The sequence below is a fragment of the Aegilops tauschii genome, chromosome 4, assembly GCF_002575655.3.
Source record: "Aegilops tauschii subsp. strangulata cultivar AL8/78 chromosome 4, Aet v6.0, whole genome shotgun sequence".
In the NCBI taxonomy this organism is placed as follows: domain Eukaryota; kingdom Viridiplantae; phylum Streptophyta; class Magnoliopsida; order Poales; family Poaceae; genus Aegilops; species Aegilops tauschii.
Window position 1 is genome coordinate 31,325,805 of NC_053038.3, and position 11,891 is coordinate 31,337,695.

The following is an 11,891-nucleotide window of genomic DNA, read 5'->3' on the forward strand; positions in this document are numbered from 1 at the left end:
TTTCCTTGTCACAATGTGTATTTGTGATCCTGACTGCTGCAGTGGAGCTTTCGGCTTTGGTGATCCTGACGCCGCTGGCTGGCCGCGTCCCTGTGTCTAACTCGGCGCACAGCGTTCTCAGGATGTCTCTGGCTGAACTTGCGGTTCTGTCCAAAGATGTCGCGCTCGACTGCTTCAGGACGGCGAGAGCTGAGAGTGGACAACTTGGCAACACGCACAAAAATCGGCCCGGAAATGGGGATGCGGCCAAGAGTCGTGATTCCCCGATCTACGAGTGGATGGCCCGCTGCGATGTGTGAGGTCAGGCATCGGCATCGGCTAACTCTACTGTGACGTGCGAGGTCGGCTATCGGATATTGGTTTTCTTTGGCTCTAGCTCATGACTAATCCTGAATTAAGCAAAGGAGTGTTTGTATGACACGGTTAGATTGACAATAAATGCATTAGGAGAAGTAGCTCCAATTAGCATTTTTTAGGTGGAATAGTTTTTTGGGTGGGTTAGATGCAACTAGCTCTAACTGGTCCTAATGTTTAGATACTTTTGGCCTATTTGAGCCCAAACTAGCTCTAACCCATGGATGGATCCAAACAGGAACATTGACTGATTATCTCAGCTTCTCTATGGCACAACCGCAGTCCTTGTCGGAATGCTTCAATGGCACCACAAATTATTACACGCTTGATTGAGTTCGAACACACTCATCAAAGTTTCTTCTTTCTGAAGAAGAAGAAGAAGAAGGGTTTTCTTGTCGCCATAATCCATAGAGTTCTGAACATTGGCATCACAAAGTAAAACGGAAGCACAAAATGAAACAACATCCATTAGCAATCCTACCAGCCGAACATAACAAATTAGTGAGGACATAGCCAGGGTCGCACGATGTCCAGATCAAAGCTCTGGTCGTCTTGGGACATCTGCAATGGGACATCTCAATAATGTAGACGCATTCCTCCCCTCTCGCAGGGGTCGTTTTTCTGCGCCTCGAAAGATTCTCAATCAGAATCTGCGGCAGAATCGATTGATTTCTTTGAATTCCCTTGCCTTCTCCTGTGTCACGGTGTATTATTGTGTTGCACACTGCTGCAGACCCGCAGTAGAGTTTTCGGCTTCGGCGATCTTGACGCCGGTGGCTGGCCGCGTCCCTGTGTCTCACTCGGCGCACAGCGTTGTCACGATTTCTCTGTCCGGACTCGCGGTTCTGTCCAGAGGGGTCGCGCTCCACTGCTTCACGACGGCGAGAGCTGAGAGCTGATAGTGGACAACTTGGCAACACGAGCAAAAATCGGCCCGGAAATGGGATGCGGCCAAGAGTCGTGATTCCCCGATCTAGGAGTGGATGGCCCGCTGCTTCTTTCTATCGCCATGTGTGAGGTCAGGTATCGACATCGGCTAACTCTATCGTTAAATAGTAATGAAATTCGCAATGGCTTAAAAATAATGCAATTTGCAGTGGCTAAAAGTTACAATCAACCGGCTGATTGGATGTACACTTCAACATAAGTTTGCCATACGTACATATGCCATACATCAAAATTTACACATTGCCAAGCAAGAGAAACTAAATCTGCCATATCTTAAAACCAAATAAAAAAACTTAACAATTATGTTTGAAACTAAGTTGCCATTGTTCCCTAAGATGATGGCAAACAAAATGAAAATGAAAATTATGAAAAAAATCTTATGAAAACAAGTTTACCATGGGATGTTCAAAATAAATTTGCCATGGTGTAAAAAAGGAATTTGCCATGATTTGTTCAACAAATGTTTACAAATTACCATGGCTTATTCAATAAATGTGCCATGTTCAAAAAAACATTTATTGACCATGGTACAAAAAATAAATTTGCCATGGTTTAAATCTAAATTTGGCATAGTCCAATATAAAATTTGCCATGGGACAAAAAATAATTTTTTCCATGGTCAAAATATAAATTACCATGGCAGAAACGAAAACAATATACCATGTGCTGTGTTTGTTGCTTTCTCTGCCCTGCTTTGCTTCTTTGCCTTGCTCTAGGCGTGGTCGTGGCAACTCTATGAACAGGCCTTGCTTTTTGTGTTAGACTGGTAAAAAATCTCGGGCGTCCATTCCAATATGGCGCAACATCAGTTATTTTCCTGCCGCGCACGGGGTAACGGAACTCAAACATGGGCACGACAAGGGTCTTCAAAGGTAAACCCAGTATGGGATATTGTGTGGAAGCTAAAAATCCCGAGCAAGATCAAGATCTTCATATGGAAGGCGCTGCATGGTACTGTTGCTTGTTATGGGATGCTCGCGTCAAGGCATATTCCAGTTTCTGCACAATGTCCGATTTGCTCTTCTGGTTCCGAGGACATCCGCCATCTCCTATTCACTTGCAGGCGTGCTCGTCTTGTGTGGAAGGCACTTGGGCTAGATGAGGTGATCAACCAAGCGCTGCCATCTGACCGATCGGGATCTGTAATTTTAGAAGAGTTGCTGTGTAGTAAGACCAAGAAATCACCGATCCTTGGTGGTCTAGGGCTACAGGAATCAATCGCTGTTGCATGTTGGTACATCTGGTACCAACGAAGAGAGATTGCTAAAGGCGAACAGGTGGCCGCCCCAACTCGAACCACCTTTGCAATCCAAGCTCTAACATCAAATTTTGGTGTCGTCTTGATCTCTAGTGCACCACCTGAAATCATGTGGACAAAGCCTAGCCCGGGGTCCTATAAACTTAATTTGGATGCGGCTTTTTATGAGGATGGGACAGGAGCTATGGGAGTAGTCCTCCGCAACTGTTCTGGGGAGGCAATCGCTGGCGCTGCTGAGCCAATTACTCATGCTTTGGATGCAATGGCAGCGGAGTCTCTAGCCATGCTTAAAGGAATGGATCTACTGGAACGACTAGGATGCTCGTGGGTTACCTTGGAGTATGACTGTTTAGAGTTGATTAATGCATGCAATGGTGACACTGGAATTTTTGGCCCCTCCTCGGCTACCTTGGCAGAAAATTTTGCTAGAGCAAAGCACGCTGCTGGTATCTCTTTCCAACACTGTAAGCGGGATGCAAATTTGGTCGCACATCACTTAGCAAAACACTCTTATGAGTCGAAGTCTTCTGTTTTTTGGGATGATGATCCTCCTAGTTTCTTACTACCTCTTTGTAATTCAGGATGTAACTCTGTTGGCTTTGAAATAAAGTGCGCCGAATAGGCATTCCTTAAAAAAACATGGGCACGAGTTTCTTTTTCTTTTTTCTTTTTCTTCTTCTTCTTATTATTATGTGAGAGACAAGGGCTTCAGTCTTGCGTCTTCTGTTGGGTTGCTTGGAGTTTTTTTTTTCTTCGAACACCGGATAGGTGCAGGGGATCAATCCTAGACAAAACATTTAAAAGGCTCTAGTTAAGGTTTCACAGACAAACATGGTATACGAACATGTTATACTTGTAGTACAATAGTTTGTCACTCCAACTAAAAAAAAGTGACCCTGCAAAAAAAATCTAAAAGAAGTGCGTGAAGATTTTAGGGTTTCACAGACAACATCAAAATAGTTTGTCTCCTTTATTTATGTTGGCATGTTATAGTTCGTAGGTTGACTATAGGAGCATATGCAGTAGTTGTTCTGTCAGCGGTCAAACTTTGTACGAACATTGTATTTTCGCTGAAAGATTAATGTCAAAGAAAATACACTGGTTCAATAAAACCGAGATTGTTTTTGTACTCGTTCTCCAGATTCCAAACGGGGCGAGTCAACCCATGTGGGTGAATCCAAAATTGTACTGCTGGTTTTCCTTCGCCTCTTTCTCATCGACGGTATATCCACCCATGCTGCCTCAGTTTGTACCAAGAAACCTCGAGTTTAACTAACTAGGCTCGGTAATTTTAATAGCTATAAGCATGTGCAGTGTCTCTGTCTCTCTCCAATCTCGGTTTCAATCATGGAGGCATACATCTAAAATCTGGACTGCAAGATTGCTTCCAAAAGCAGAACTGTTAGAATAGCTGCAATCAACTGTTGCGATATCTCGCTGGCTGTTGCTGCCGACGGTGCGCTCCTAATTAATTAATTTAATTAAAAATGAAAATGCCCTGCTTGGTGATTACTAGCATAGCACTGGGAATCGTCGCCGTATATTAGATTAGAGAGCTAAAATAATCGCATCGTTTATTTCATTTTGCTTAGCTGCATAGCCTAGGACTGAAGAGAGGAACAGCTGGCCTTCCGTAGACCTCGTACCATTCACTGGAACCCATGGAACGAAAAACATGAGGTACTCTGATCCGGAGCTTTGCTACACCTACAGGAGGGTTACAGGATGAGGGAATTATAGGGTGTCATACTGTCATGGCAGTTTCTAATTGGTCATTAATAGACGCATGGGCCCACCCCCATTAAAATCAGGGGGGAGGGGGGGCATGTTTACAATGTTTGAAAGTAGCCTGTAGAACCCCTGTAAAACCTATACGTCTAGCATTTTTGCTCTGATCCGTGGGTCTGGCCCTGATCACGCGTACTTATAAATCTTTCCATTCCAGCAAGCTGCTTAAAAATGTGGGAGTATTACTTGAGATCGAACAAAACCACGAGTATAAATAATTTAGCAAAAAACAAAAGTGTTCATTTAGTTACTGGTAGTCACATGCTGGAGTGAAAGAAAGAAATGTCTAAAACATGGTGCTAGTGATCATCATGGACAGTTTGACAAAAAACTTTCAGTGTATATTCAACCAGCTGCACACAAATATCCTCGCAGTGATGTGGCAGGCTAGGGGCGACGGCTTTACGTCGTGGCTGCGTCCAACGCACAAGATTCCAAATATTGTTGTACTATTGTTTTTTTTTTGCGGGGTTGTTGTACTATTGTTAATGTACTTCATTTAAGTAAAACTATAACGATTAGTTATAAGTTTGTCATTCGTCTTTAATACTGTATATCCACAACTAGCATCATCTTTGCTTCCTTGCGCGGGGTTTAGCTGCTGCTATTATTTCAATAAGCAGGCAGGCACATGCGTCGCGTAGCAGATATCCGAAGATGCATGCATGTGGTGGCAGTGATCACCAGCACTAACTACTCCTAGGAAAAAGTAGCTGCGCAGAAATATCCATGCGGTCGACATATAGAGGTAGAATAATCGTACACCCTCCGTCTAGGTGTGTAAGTCATCTTACGTTGCGCACCGTGACCAAGGTGGAGGGGAAAACGAGAGAACTTAATGTGTTTTTGCTAATTAATAACAATGCATGCAACGAACTAACCAATGCATGTCGTGTTTGGTAGTCTCAAATCATTTAAAGCATGCATGACCCACATCTCTTATTGGTTGATATGTCACAAAACAAGAAACGAGATGAGAGTTAATGTACCGCGCCTAAGTGTTTTGGGATTATTTGATTTTCGTAAGATGACTTACACATCTAGACGGAGGGAGTAGTATCAGTTGGTTTGTGATGTGCGCGGCACGTTCGTTCCAACGGTCCGTCATGGTGGACGGCGACCCGGCCAGCTAGCAGCTGCACTTGTAGTTGTAGTCCTAGTCCTAGACTAGACAAGGAGAGGAGCGGATAAAACCCACTGCACCGAGCTGCCTTCGCCTAGCGCCGCCCCGGCCAAAATCGGGGAGCTCGGTTGGACGCGAGCGAGTCCGCCCCGCCGCCGGCGGCGGCTCGTCAACTCAGAGGCATGCTGTGCTGATGGATCCATCGTCGGGAGCTCGGTCGGATCAACGCACTAGTAGTAGGCTTTGTTGGATGAGGACTTGACGAGGCAAAACTGCGTTGCGTTTCCAAGGCTTCCGAGTCCAAAGCCATGAAGATATCGAGGCAGGCAGAGCGGCCGCGAGTCGCACGCCACAAGTAGTACGTGGCGGCGGCCGCCAACAAGTCCATTCTCAAATTGATGAGATCGGTCAGTCGCGCCAGTAGTTACGTACGTGCAGGAGCCTAGGGCGCGCCGTATGTTCTACATGGAGTGGAACTGGAACACGTGCCTAGCTGACGGACGGAGCGGGATAGATCAGGCCGTCCCGGCGTTGGACTGGACCCGTCGACCGGCCGGCGAGGCCCGCCGTCCCGCGCTAACTGGTCGGTCCGGTGAGGCGGAGCCGTCATTATTTTATATAGAGCTCAAGGCTAGTCGGGTTTGAATAGGCACCGGTACGCTTGAAGTCAGACAGTGATCTCCAAAGTCAATCGGGACTCGGGACGTGTCTAGCTGCTCAAAACTCCAACCATAGGGATTACTAGTTCCCTTGCAAAAGAACTGATTGAGCTAGCCAGCCACTAAAAATATACATACATGGAAAAGGTACTCCCTCTATGCAATTTTATGACCTTGGAGACATTAAAGACAATGTGCAAAGCAATCCATTTTGAGTTGTCTAAAACGACTTACAAAAGTGAACGGAGGGAGTACATGACATAAGATAATGATACTTACTACAGTACTTTGCAGACAAAATTAAAACTGTATCCATAATAATACAAGCATGAGAATAAGGATCTCAAACAGCAATCTCATGGGACAAGTTGCAGTCAAACACAACAATTTCTCACTCCCACAGTAGCAAATAAACAAGGGATTGACTTGAGCCAGAGAAACACCTTGTTAACAGAAAATAGGCAAAGTAAAACGATAGTCAAACTTCATGATCCCTGATACTTGGCCTGGTAGTTCCATATTGCCCCTCCCTGCCAAACAAACCAATTTAAAACTTAGATGAACTGCATGTATTGTTGATTATCTTAATAAATAAGATATGATAGGTGGAAAATGAACAGTTTGGGAGCAGCAAGCAGTAAAGTCACCTAACTAATAGGACATGGCTTCAGAAGTTGGCTTGGCTGGGAAGTCCAAGCAAGCTTGCCCTGAGCATTGCCGGAGAGAGCAAGAGGACAGCCAATGCTGGCGTCCGTCAGAGAGAGAGGTGTGCAGTTGAAAGTTGCTCTTGGATGGAAAGCAGAACTCCGGGTCCGGTATATGTACTCACCCAGTGCAAAGTAGAATCTGCGAGAACAAGGAAAATAGTAGTTATATGGATAAGGTGGCAACAGTAATACTCTGGAGGAGAAATGGCAATACAATTATATGTATGTTAAATACGCACATATGTAATTGTCATCATTTTACTATAACCTAACATGTAATTGTGAGATCAGATCCTGCACTACCATTAGCTGGTCTCACTTTGATGATTTTACTAAATTCATAGAAAATTAGGAATTGTGCGGTGGTACTCTTATTGTCTTAAGAGAGACTATGTTCGATGCAGGACAAAAACCAGTCGCATATCTTCTAGAACAAAAAAAGTCATGGGCCCAAAGACTTGTGTGCTCATAGCTAGCAGACTGGGAGTACATCTGAAACAAACAACTACACTGATGTAGAGATAAATGGCAGTCATTCACAGGAAAAATACTGAAACCTTAGGATAAAAAGCAACTTCGCACAAAATCTGAAAGAGGCCACTGGAAGCTATAACTGAAGGAAGGTCCTTACTGAGGAACAAATAACCAAATATGCCATGGCATTGTATGTTTTAGGTTCAAAATACCTAATTTTGATAGAAATAACTAAAACAGATGTATCTTATAACTAGCAGTTTGGTAAGACTAAAATGTGGATGTTATTTTGACATAAATAAGAAAAAGGCGTTCACGTAAGCTTCTAAATGGGATTTTATTTCATTCTCCACCTTCAGTTGAGCAATGACTTGGCATAGCTACATATGTAGTAGTCAGGCCAAATGCAACTTATTTTAAACGTTTGTTGTAAATAAATGCAATGCAAAATTCATTACACAAACATATTCTAAAAATAAATTTGATCTTTTATCCACCTTTCACAAACAAGAATTATTGGTACAAGGGATAAAAGATGGCGACCGATACTTGTCCTTCGAGCTGCGCTATGTGATCTTAAGCCACGCATTGAGAAATTATACATCTAGTCATCACCTTGTTTAGGGTGTCACAAAACCGAACTCCAAAACAAACGACCAAGGAAATCATCATGGAGACAATTTGACGGACATAATGATACTGTAGCTTATAAGCATATAAGAGCACGAGAATCCAATTCGGTGCCCAGGTCTAGATGAACCCAGTGAACAGTAACATGACAAAAAAATCAACTTTTTTTTTGCTTCAAAAAGATGTTTTGAGTGCAGGATGTGCGTGCAATATTTCATCCCGTTTGAACATCTGTGGAGCTCATGGCAAAAAAAGAAAACCGGACAAAACAGCGCGTGAACAGTAACTTTCTCACAGAGCCGAATTTTGTCTTTTTTGTCGCGCGCTCCTCGAATGTCGAAACTTCACCAAATTTTGCATAAACATCGCGCACACAAGCATCTTGCTTGCAAAAAAAAAACTCAGAATTTTTTGATTTTTTCCTATTTTTTACGAATTTTTTATTTTGCCCGGGCACTGAAACGCCGCTCTGGATAAGAGCAAAGCTACTGAGCAAATCTTTGCATAAACAGTGTAGGAGTCTCACACAATTTGTTACAAGAAAACCAAACAGTACAAAAATACACTGTTGGGCAAACAAAGCTACTCGGCAAATATCTTTCCCATCTACCCTACACTTGAGCAAACTTTGAGATGAGCTAGCCGCTCTGGATAAGAGCAAAGCTACTGAGCAAATCTTTGCATAAACAGTGTAGGAGTCTCACACAATTTGTTACAAGAAAACCAAACAGTACAAAAATACACTGTTGGGCAAACAAAGCTACTCGGCAAATATCTTTCCCATCTACCCTACACTTGAGCAAACTTTGAGATGAGCTAGCAGATAGGACAACTCCCTTGTGTATTTGTGTGGAATAGAAACATGTGAAGAGAAGAAAGAAAACAAAAGGAGATATGGTGCCTCAACACTGACTTTCAATTTATGAACCTCAATACTGAACACTACACATGGTCGCAGCAGTGCATTTTCTGTAATGCTATCACCACCAACAGTACATTAATAACCTATTTGTTTGCTTCAGCATATCAACATCTTTAAGGTCCTGAACCACATTTTCAGTAGCAAGGATCTGCCTTTTGAAAACAAAAACAAACCTAATCATGCGCAGGGGTCTAGATTAAAGATTCACTTCAGGCTCTTAAAACCAAACTGGTACTCTGATCAGTTTAACCGAAGTAGTTGAATGCAAAGTTCCTGATATGGACAAACATATACGAATCATAAGGAAGCATCGGTGCACAGGTATAAAACTACAACAGGCTAAAAACAGAATCTTTACTGTGGCCCGTAAACTATTTCTAAAGTCTCTGGTATGCCAATCTAACATTTTGATGACAACATGCAGCTTTCAAAAGCGAGTATAGAGTAAAAAAAGCAGAACTTCAGACTAAAAAGTGAAGCTATTCCCTTGAATCTGTTGAACATTTAACAATATCATTATCCAATTAATACCACTGAAACAACTTGTTATGACCGGCATAGGGGCTTAGCCCAGTGGGTTATGGCCCAAGTATCTTAATTAGGGGCTTAGCCCAATTATCTTATCGTATTAGGATCGTTTGCTTAGGAGTCAAGTAAACCTCTCTATATAAGGAGAGGAGATGTATCAATCTAATCAAGCAAGAAGCAATCATAATTTGCTCGGCTTCCCTTAGGGAGCCGGGAGACCTAAACCCTAGCCGCCTCCTGCCTTCGCCGCCGCTGCTTCCGTCGCAAGGACGGCGCCACGCCGCCGGCCGCCGCGCACCAGCCCTCGTCCTTCCCCCTCCTTCCCCTACAACCTACGCCCTAGATCCGGTAGGGCCCTAGCTCCTACCAATTTGGTATCCAGAGACTCGAGTTCGATCATGCCGTCATCAACACCCACGCCGCCGTTGCCCATCATCACCACCGCCCCGATGACCACTGTCGGGGGTACTGAGGACCAGGGCAGATGCAGCAGGATCTCGTGACGGCCGTCCAGGGCATCCATCGGTACCTGGCCGGGCCCGCACCTCCACCGGCTGCGACTACCGCCGCCTACGGCCACCCCACGCTGTCGTGGCCGTCCCAGGGGGCGCCTGCATTGGGCGGGCCACCGCTGCCGCCGTTCCAGGCGGGGCACCCCAGCGGGCCGCCTCTGCCGCTGCTGCATCTGCCCTGGTCCTCAGTACCCGCGGCGATCGCCGGGGCCCATCCGTCGTTCCAGCCGCCGCAGTGGCCCGTGCCGGTTCTCACGGCGCCATCCGCGCCCGCCCCAGCGCCACAGTGGCCGCACTGGCCCGTGCTAGCCCCAGCCGCGCCGGTCCAGCTCCCACCGCCGCCGCCCAGCTCCGGACTGGGCCAGTCCACACCAGGAGACCTCCCGATCCAGCAGGTCCGGTTTCCGCCGTCACCGTCCCAGATCCCGGCCTGGCTAACCGGGACGTCGCCACCGCCAGTTTACACGGAGGCCGGGAACCCACCGGTACCCATGCTGCAGTCTGGGGCCTCGTCCGGCTCCGCGGGGGCCTATGACGGTCTCCCCACCGTTGACCGGGCGCCGTCATCATCACTACTCTGCACCGCCGAGCCAGTCGGCCATGGCGCGCCGACCCAGACGCCGCCACGGTTCGCCAAGATCGACTTCGCCATTTATGACGGCACGGAGGACCCGCTTAACTGGCTCAACCAGTGTGAGCAGTTTTTCCGTGAACAGCGCACGCGAGCGCACTTGGCTGGCATCCTACCACCTCCGCGGTGCAGCCCAGACCCCAGGATATCCAGACGGCCATGTACTACGCCCGCGCGTTCGAGCGCCGCGCGGTGGCCGTCCAGCAGGAGTCACCGTCCCGGGCCACTGGGTCGCTACCCTGGCCAGATCCCGCTCCGTGTCGGCCTGTTCAGGCTTCCGCGGCACCCCTCGCCGCGACAGCGGCGCGCCCGTTCCGCCGGCTCACCTCGGCCGAGCTACTCGAGCGTCGCCGCCAAGGGTTGTGCTTCAATTGCGACGAGTCCTACACGCCCAGCCACGCCTGCCCACGACTCTTCTACCTCGAGGTTGCAGACTACATTCCGGAGGACGCCGTCGCCGCCGACCTTGCCGCCCCAGCTGTTGCGAAGGTGTTTGACGCTGGTTGATCACCTCGAGTATTTCAGCAAGCGCTTCCCCACCTTACAGCTCGAGGACGAGCTGTTTGTGCAGGCGGGGAGAAGTGTTATGACCGGCATAGGGGCTTAGCCCAGTGGGTTATGGCCCAAGTATCTTAATTAGGGGCTTAGCCCAATTATCTTATCGTATTAGGATCGTTTGCTTAGGAGTCAAGTAAACCTCTCTATATAAGGAGAGGAGATGTATCAATCTAATCAAGCAAGAAGCAATCATAATTTGCTCGGCTTCCCTTAGGGAGCCGGGAGACCTAAACCCTAGCCGCCTCCTGCCTTCGCCGCCGCTGCTTCCGTCGCAAGGACAGCGCCACGCCGCCGGCCGCCGCGCACCAGCCCTCATCCTTCCCCCTCCTTCCCCTACAACCTACGCCCTAGATCCGGTAGGGCCCTAGCTCCTACCACAACTATACAATGTTCATCATCACAAGAAACGACAGTATTTTCTATTGTCTGGCATCAAGGAAGACAATAAATTACGATGTAAGAAGGTTTTCCGAGCTGAACACTGAACGTGCAAGGTTGAAATCAAATAAGCAGATGCAGAAGTAATACAAAAGTGAAACTGAGTTCTAGGAAGTTTGTCGACATACCAAATAACACATTCTTCGGCAAACGGATCTTGTCATATAGCCATTTACTGATTTACATCAGACCCCATGAAAGCCAGGAAAATAGTGAGCATTAGAAATAACCGTGATATTTTGAGTGACATCTGTGAGTAGGCAACACAAAGTGAAAACGTGAATGAGTACATATACTATTTGAAAGCCATGAAAGGGCATGCAACTATCTAAGAAATTAACTGACTACACCAAGCAATAAA

General features: G+C 46.4%; 1 long non-coding RNA gene across 2 annotated transcripts; it reads right to left on the reverse strand.

Annotated features, from left to right (window-relative positions):
- Positions 1-6,265: 6,265 nt before the first annotated feature.
- Positions 6,266-9,219, reverse strand: LOC123493579 (uncharacterized). 2 transcript variants are annotated; one of them, XR_012181276.1, is made up of 3 exons: positions 9,037-9,219; positions 6,778-6,976; positions 6,266-6,660 (listed from the first exon to the last, which is right to left on the reverse strand). It is a non-coding gene; the product is annotated as an uncharacterized lncRNA (long non-coding RNA). The 2 variants fall into 2 exon arrangements; XR_006662139.2 differs by lacking the exon at positions 9,037-9,219 and having other exon boundaries at positions 6,778-7,030.
- Positions 9,220-11,891: the final 2,672 nt, after the last annotated feature.